The sequence below is a fragment of the Lipotes vexillifer genome, unplaced genomic scaffold (genome assembly GCF_000442215.2).
Source record: "Lipotes vexillifer unplaced genomic scaffold, Lipotes_vexillifer_v1.1 scaffold770, whole genome shotgun sequence".
Lineage (NCBI taxonomy): Eukaryota > Metazoa > Chordata > Mammalia > Artiodactyla > Lipotidae > Lipotes > Lipotes vexillifer.
Window position 1 is genome coordinate 871983 of NW_006798803.1, and position 9354 is coordinate 881336.

Sequence of the window (9354 nt, forward strand, 5' to 3'; positions counted from 1 at the left end):
TGCAGAACTTAAAAGCCAGTGTTACACCCTGTTCAGCTCGGGACTGTTTTCTCCCGTGTGTGGTCCGAACACCGACAGTTACCTCCTACCGAAATCCCATCAGCTCCCACGGTGACTCACAGAATGGGCGCCAGATGGGGGCACCATGTCCAGATTGTCTGTTTTCCAAGAAGTATTAACTGCATTTTCCAAAGTCAAATGGAGGGATCTGACAAGGGCACTGGAGCCCACAGTAGGAAAGAGGAATTTAAATCAGACCTAGCTTGCGGAATCTATAACACAGCACTGTTCTGAATAGGGCTGTAAGCCTCCAGCCTAATAGACCCAAGCTACTTGAGCTGGTAAAGTTATTTTAGAGTTTTCAGATGCTTTTTAACATAACTGTCAAATATGGTAAGTCAAGCAAACATAGGTTTTTTTTTTTTGTCTTTCCTTGCATATTTTAAAACGGCTCTTTTACGTATTATAGCAAATACCTCAAATTATAAACATTTCTCTGGGAAAGAGGTGGTATAGGGTGGGGCACTTTTGTGATAAGCACCATTCCCTTTATTTATGTCCTGCCTTTTGAGGGCAGTGGAAGGAAAGCAGAGATTGTTATTCCTGTTTTCCATGATGAGAAACTCCACTGTGAATGAAGCACCCCTTGGTTTTGTGCATCTCAATCCTTTTTAAAGTTTTGACACATGCATGCTTCCTTCTCTGATGCCCCATTACACACATTCATTTGAAAAATTAAAGTGAACTACACCTAACTTTTTCATATCGTAACATGTAAAATGAATAACTTTCACTGCATTTTCTGTAATGTGGAACACATAAGGAGCAGAAAGGCTGACACAAACCTGATTTTTGGCTTCCTCAGACACCTGTTGGACCCCTATGGGATGCATCCTTGTTCATGGCACACAGAATAACCCTAGCCTGCGTCTCACGGTCAAGTGCAGCAAACATCAACCCGTAAAATACTTTCTCCAGTATGTCAACCTGGTCAGGACTGGGGTGTCCCGTGGTGGTAGGGATTTGTATAAGTTTTATTTTATTTTATTTTGGCCACACTGTGCAGGATGTGGGATCTTAGCTCCCCAATCAGGGATCAAACCACTTCTTACTACCCCTGAAGTGGAAGCACGGAGTCTTAACCTTCCCTGGACTACCAGGGAAGTCCCTGTATAACTTTTAAACACAAAATTGTTCAATTTTTAAAAACTTTTATTGAAGTAGAGTCGATTTACAATGTTGTGTTCATTTCTGTTGTGCAGCAAAGTGACTCAGTTGTACACAAATATATTCTTTCTCATATTCTTTTTTTTTTTTTTTTTTTTTTTTTTTGCGGTACGCGGGCCCCTCACTGTTGTGGCCTCTCCCGTTGCGGAGCACAGGCTCCGGACGCGCAAGCTCAGCGGCCATGGCTCACGGGCCCAGCCGCTCCGCGGCATATGGGATCCTCCCGGACCGGGGCACGAGCCCGCGTCCCCCTCATCGGCAGGCGGACTCTCAACCACTGCGCCACCAGGGAAGCCCCTTTCTCATATTCTTAAAAAAAAAAAATCCCTCTGTACGTGAACGTTGTCCTCAGTGATGTAAGATACATGAAAGGCAGGGTCTTTATCTTTTTAGCTCCCTGCTTTATTCCTAGCAGTTAAGACAGTGCCTGGCACACGGGTGTCCTCTAAATATTTGTTGAATGAATGACGAGTAAGCTTTCCCTGTCCACATGTGACTGTCCAATGAGCCCCTGTATCAGTTCTTTCACGTGTCCCTGCTCATGTTTATGGGCTGAAGCCCCCTCCCAACTTATCAACTGAAACTCAGCTGCAGCCTCCCCTCCATGAAATGAGCTCCCCGTGCAGCTGTGATCTGAAAATAGTGAACAGCAGGAAGGATCATGTAAATCAAATGCAAATCAAATCAGCAAAAATACAGTCTATTTCATATTGAAATAAACTAAATTACAGAGCTACTACCATGGCTTATCAAGGGATATAAATGATTGAGAAAATAAATCAATAAACCATTTTAGCAGTTTCCAAATCTTTTGCCAAGGTTTTTTTTTTTTGTTTGTTTTTTTGGGCTGGCTAGTTATCACCTGCTAGATGAAACCATAACTGCCTGAACCATAATTTGACTTAGAGAATCACATCTGGCTCTCAACAACCTTCCACATTCGGTTGATATTTGGCAGGTGACTTTTGTCTTAAGTAAATGTCTCTTAGCATCAATGCTTTAGTTTTTGGTGCTGAATCTTCTACTGAACTAAGGAATTTCACTAAAGAGTTTCTTAGCCCTTATAGTCCTGTTTGATATTTCTATTTATTTAATATTTCTGTTACCAACTAAGTCATAAAAATGTTCATTGAAATGTCCTATTAAAGAACTGGTTTAGGGGCTTCCCTGGTGGCGCAGTGGTTGAGAGTCCTCCTGCCAATGCAGGGGACACGGGTTCGTGCCCCGGTCTGGGAAGATCCCACATGCCGCGGAGCGGCTGGACCCGAGAGCCATGGCCGCTGAGACCGCACGTCCGGAGCCTGTGCTCCACAACGGGAGAGGCCACAGCAGTGAGAGGCCCGCGTACCGCAAAAACAAAACAAAACAAAACAAAACAAAACAAAAAAGAACTGGTTTAATTTTATCAGCTTATGTTCACCTGCAACCCATGAAGCTTTGTGAACATCAATCAGCCATATGGAAGGAACTTAAAATCCGCTATGGTTTTTACTTTTCTCATCAAACATGCATCTATAGATAAGTTATTTAAAAATTAATAATTTGTCTCTTGTACTTGATATTTTATTTTAAATTCTTTATTTTTCTCATATATTTATATAGGATATATATCTTATTTCCTCATTCTCAATATCTTCTGCTTCTTTCTTATTTTCTGTATTTAGATTTATAAGTGTAATGACTATCACTCATCAGAATAATCTATCAGCTTTAATAACTGAAATATTTCTTTCCTGTAAAACAAAACAAAGTTTTGAGGTCTGTTAGAATATTATTTACTTAAGCCAAGTCTCTAATTTAAACATTTTTTTCTGGGACTTCCCTGGCAGTCCAGTGGTTAAGACTCCACACTCCCAATGCAAGGGGCCCAGGTTCGATCCCTTGTCAGGGAACTAGATCCCGCATGCCACAACTAAAGACCCCCGCATGCCACAACTAACGATTCCGCATGCCTGAGCTAAAAGATCCCACATGCTGCAACTATAGATTCCTTATGCCTCAACTAAAAAAGATCCTGCCTGCCGCAACGAAGATGTCGCAGCAGCAACTAAGACCCAGTTCAGCCAAATAAATAAATAAATATTAAAAAAATAAAAAGACTCCACCCATCCAATGCAGGGGGCACGGTTCAATCCCTGGTCGGGGAAGTAAGATCCCACAAGCCACGCGGTGCAGCCAAAAAAAAGAATTTTTTTCCCAAACATTTATCTATTCCCATTTCAGTTTCCTGCTCTATAGGAATTGGGTAATTTTCACATTTAGATCTAAAGCCCTCAACTATTTATGCCCCAAACTCCTTTCCCTCTGTAGATAGTCTAATCACCAAGCAATATTCAGAATCACAGAGCCAGGCCATCTGTACCCATGGCCCTTGCTATGGGCACTGTGATAATGGACCAGTGCTAGGTGCCCAGCACCTGGATGTGCCAGCCCTGGGCCTGGTTGCCCTCAGATCTGTTCCTCATCCTTTCCCTGCTCTGCTGTATGTTGAAGGGGCAGCCTGCAGCCTGCAAGCCCCTTCTCAGTGAGGTCTCCAATGGGAGGCACTGGTGGGGACGGAAAGGCAGGAGGAGAGAAGACAGGGTATCCCTCTCATCCCTCTCATCCCTCTCTCCCTCCGCCAGCATCTCCAACAGCATCTCCATCTTGTCTGCAGTTCCAGCACTGCCGTACGGGGGCACTCTGTGGCCCAGGTTCTCCCAGGGGACCCCAGCCCCTGGCTCTGGTACTCACCATCGCCTCCTTCTCTCTTTCAGCCCAGGGACGGAGGGCCTTCTCACCGCTCCTGGACTTGCATTGTCCCTGGTTGATTCCTGAGCCTCTCCATCCCCTGGGGAACCAATTTCCGGCATTAAATCTCCTTTGCTATCTAGATATGTTTTCCTGGTTAACCGCTGGCTGATGTGTTGCAGTTTCAATGCCTGGGAATAACATCCCATGCGGAGGCTCTGCCCCTTCCCCCAGTGGCCTTGGGTTCTCCTTTCAACACCTCCCAACGCTTGGGTCTGCCCGTTGCCAGCTCTTCCCAGCTCTGCTTTCAGCAACATCTTGTTTGTGGCTTGAAATCTTGTGTGGAGGTAGCATTTAGTCATGGAAATCTGCAAACACTACAAATCCTGCTCACCCTGCCCATCCCCACTCCACTAAGGGCCAGCTGTTGAACATTCACCAGCACGCCACTGGTGGAGATCTGGGTGAGATCCGCAATGGACACTTGTACATTAACTGCTGGCAGAGCAGGGGGCTTCTCTGCAGAGGTGGGTTTCCAGCTCACCCCACCTCGCCTAAGAGGAGAACTGGCCCCCGCATGAAGACAGCTGTACGTCCCCAGAGAGCCTGGCTAACTGCTGTCTCAGGGCTGGCACTAGGGTGATGGGGGGAGGGACTCACCTCGGGTACAAAATCTTAGGGGGCATCGGGGAAACTCAGTAATCAAGACAACCAGTATTTTCAATGCAATATTTTTAAAGATCAAAATTAATGCCTCCCACCAAGCCCCATGATGAACAAAATATCAAAATTTTAAGGAAGGACAGGGTTGGACAAGGCTGAGATCACGGTGAGATGAGGAAGGTAAGTCATGCAAGATTCATCTTGGTTAGATTTTGATGGTTTGTTCACATGGATTTTTTTTTTTTGCATTAATTTTGATTTTTTAAAAGGTTCATGACTGCATTTGGCAATGATTTCTTGGCTATGACACCAAAAACACAGACAACAAAAGAAAAATAGATAAATTAGAGGTCATCAAAACTGAAAATTTTGTGTGTCCAAGGACACTATCAACAGATTAAAAAGGCAAGCAGAATGGGAGAAAATATTTGCGAATTACATATTTGATAAGGGATTAATATCCAGAATATTTAAAGAGCTCCTAAAACTCAACAACAAAAAACCCAATTTAAAAATGAGCAAATGAGCAACTATACTGCAATAAAAATTAATCAAAAATAATAAAAAATAGGGGCTTCCCTGGTGGCGCAGTGGTTGAGGGTCCGCCTGCTGATGCAAGGGACACGGGTTCATGCCCCAGTCCAGGAGGATCCCACATGCTGCGGAGCGGCTGGGCCCGTGAGCAATGGCCGCTGGGCCTGCGTGTCCGGAGCCTGTGCTCCGCAACGGGAGAGGCCGCGGCAGTGAGAGGCCAGCGTACCGCAAAAAAAAAAAATAATAATAATAATAATAAAAATAAGCAAAGGACTTGAATGGATTTTTCTGCAAGAAGATATACAAATGGCCAATAAGCACACGAAAAGATGCTCAACATCACTAATCATTAGAAAAATGCAAATGAAAACTGCAGTGAGCTACCACCTCACACCCATGAGGATGACTATTATTAAAAAAAAAAAAGAAATAACAAGTGTTGGAGAGGATGTGGAGAAATTGGGACCCATGCATTACTAGTGAGAACGTAACATAGTACAGCTTCTGTAGAAAACAGTATGGCGGTTCCTCACAAATTTTAAAAAGAACTACCATATGATCCAGCAATTGCACTTCTGCATATATAACTAAAAGAATTTAAAGCAGGAACTCAAAAAGATATTTGTATACTCAGCATTATTTATAAGGGCTACAATGAGAAGTAAGCCAGGTGTGTCCATTGATGGATGAACAGATAAACAAAATGTGGTCTATCCATACAATGAATATTATTCAGCCTTAAAAAAGGAAAGAAATTTTAGCACAGGCTACAACATGGATGAACCTTGAAGAAAGTATACTAGGTGAAATAAGCCAGACACAAAAGGACAAATACTGTGTGATTCCACTTTTGTGAGGTACCTAGAAGAGTCAAATTCATAGATACACAAAGTAGAATGGGGGTTGCCAGGGGCTGGGAGGAGGAAAGAATGGGGGATTATAGTTCAGTGGAGAGAGTTTCAGTTTTGCAAGATGAAAAAAACCTGGAAATGGATGGTGGTGACAGTTGCACAACAATGTGAATGTACCTAATGCCAATGAGCTGTACGCTTAAAAATGGTTAAGATGGAGAATTTCATGTTATGTGTTTTCTACCAAAAATTTTTTTTAATTAGGGGAAAAAGCAAGGTGCAAAGCAGTATGCAATCAGTTACTTTTACGGTAAAAAGTGTGGGGGGTTAGACTCTAGTACTTTATTTGCTTGGATATGCATTTTTAAAGCTCTGGAAAGATGCATAAGAAACTAAAAATAAATTTTACCTTGGAGGGGTGGGGTGGGAACTGGGCAGATAGAGGGCAAGGGTTGGTGTGACATTTGTCATGTATCTTTTCTAAGAATTTCTAATTTTATACAAACAGGTCTCAGAAATTCCCAGCTGCTTATGGGAAAGCAGAAATCAGATTCGAGTGTTGCCTAATGGCCATGTGGCCGCCTCTGAATGATAATTCTTTCTGGCGGGGTTTACCTTGACCAGCCATTGATTGGTGTCTTGTTATTTGTCTTATCTCACCTGAAACCCAGCATGAACCCTCAGACCAACCAGCAGAGCATCTTCCTCTAGAAACAGTCCAGCTCCCTTGAGAGCAGCGGACCCTGAGGGCACCGGGACCCTTCCCTCTGGGGGCAGGTCCATCTTTCTGCTGGGCTTTCTGTCACCTTCATGGATATTCTTTCGTTGGTGATCCTGCACTGGCCAGACCTGCTTGCCAAGCTCTCTCTCTAGCAGGAAGACTCAAGGGCGCCTCCTGCTAGCTTTACTGAGGGGTGACCACTCTGGGCACAGTTGGGGGACCTGAGGACTGACACCTGCGAGGTGGACTCCCCCTTCGCCCTTCACCTCTCCTCTATCCTCCCCTGCTCAGGGAGCCCTGTCCCCGAATCTATTCCCCCCCCCCGCTGCCCACCTGCCCTGGGCCTGCCCCTCCAGTCCTGCCCCCCACCCCCACCCCCATGCAGGAGCCCTGCCCCTTAGCCCCATCCTGCAGTCAGACACACATAGGTTTGAATTCTGGCTCTGCTGCTTACGAGCTGTGTGACCCTGGGGAAGGTAGTTAACCTACCTGAGCCTCGGTATCCTCCTGGGTAAAATAGGGACACGAAGAAAGACATAGGGACACGTGCGGTCTCCTGCTGGGAGGCCATGGTCCACACCGGCTTCTGGTGTCGGCGTGGTTCTCCCTCTTGAGCTGGTTTATAATTATTTATTAAACTGTACATTTTTATTTTATGCACTTTCGTATATATATGTTCTATCATACAGTTTCCAAAAAAAAAAAAAGCTTTTTAAAAAAGTAAACCTATAGAAAACATATCAGGGGCTAAATAAAGGCTAGTTTAGTTATCCCCCAGTCCCCACTGCCAATACCATTTCAGTTCTCTCCTTTCTCAAAAATCCTTTCGATTCTCAGTTATCACAAACCCCTTTCCCTTCCCAGCCAAGCTCCTAAAATGACTGCTCTGAACCTGTCCCTCCACTTCTCTCTCTCCGTGTCCTTCCCATGAGCCACCATGGGTGTCGGGCTGTGCCCTGACAGATCTGATCACCCACCACGTTTCTGAGGGGCTGGACCATTGCTAGCTGCCAGGGCCATGGGCAGCGTCTCCTTCCCCACTGCAGGGAGCCTCACCTCCCAACACTAGTCAGCCTCGTCCTGGCGCACAAGGGCAGGCCCCAGGTACAATCCCAGGTGTGAGGTTCTGTAAATGGCCCAAAGCAGTGTCACCTGCCCTTGCACTGGAATTACCTGGGAGTAATTCACCCACTTGAGGAAAGACACCCCTTCCTCTGCCCCAACCCTGAAGAATCTGCCAGGAAGAAAGCTCCAGAAAGAGAATCCTTATCCACGAAGCATCTACTACACGCCAGGCACTTCTCATACACCTATGTATGTAATTCGTCTCCCAGTCCTATGAAGCTGGTGCTGTGATGGTCCTGAGGAAACTGAGGCACAGAGGAGGTGACTAACTTGCAGTGGGTCACATGGGCAGGACGGTGGAGACAGGATTTGAAACCACGACTGTGGGGCTCCCTTGGCCATGCCTTTCCTGAGACCACTCTTTTCCATATGTTGCTTAGTTTCTGGTAGTTTCTCCAAAATGTTCATGTGCACGCAAATTACCTGGGCTCTTGTTAATTCTGACTCGCAGGTCTGGGGTGGGGCCTGAGACTCTGCATTTCTATCAAGTAGGTCCTCAGCCTGGAGGTCCCCTCACCATATTGCCCAATCAGACACAAAGCCCAGACCTCTGCCTACTTATCACAAGGACTTGGGACCTTATCATTTATATTTGTGATGGTGACCTGTGATCAGTGATCTTTGATGATATTACTACTATGACTCATTGACGGCTCAGGTGATGGTTAGCATTTTTTAGCAATAAAGTTTCTTTTAATCAAGGTATGTAAATTGTTTTTTAGATATGATGCTATTGCACACTAAATAGACTACAATATAGTATAAACATAACTTTTCTATGTACTGGGAAACCAAAAAATTCGTGTGACTCTCTTTACTGCGATAATCGCTCTACTGTGGTGGCCTGGACCAGAAGCCGCAACATCTCTGAGGCCACCTGTATCAGTGTCTCCCCACCTTTTCACCTGTGGCATACAGAGAAGGTGATAGAACTCGTGCCCCGTGCTGGAGCACAGGAGACGGTGCTGCCCCTGGGGCAAAGCCCTCGCCCGAGGGTCCCCATGGGCCAAGGGCATCAGGTTCTCTGCACACTTGTGTTGTATCCACAGCACCCAGAGAGAAGCCCTGGGTGCAGATTCTTAGACTCCCCTTCAGGACGCTCGTTTCCCACACATTCTATTGATGCTCTGCTCATGTGTTTTGTTCACAGTCACATTTGCATATTAGTTCAGGGTTCAGGCTGTTCTCTGACCAGAGGTGGGTACCCGGTGACCCCTGCTCCCTGGGACTTGGCCTGTTCGACCTGACCCCAAGTTGCTGGGTCGTATCCACTGCACCTGCCCCCATCCTGTCAGAACGGGTGCTACCCTTTCTGACCTGGTCTCATTTCCCAATAACAACCAGAGTGGCCTCCTTCCCTCCCTCTTGTGAAATGAGTTGCGCAAAGAATGAGAAGTTGGGGCCTTTCATGTCTCTAAGTTCCTTAGGTATGATTTTTGCTGCACATCACTCCTGCAAACTGGCCCAGCCAGCCTGACACGCTTTCCAGAATGCAGTCTACAC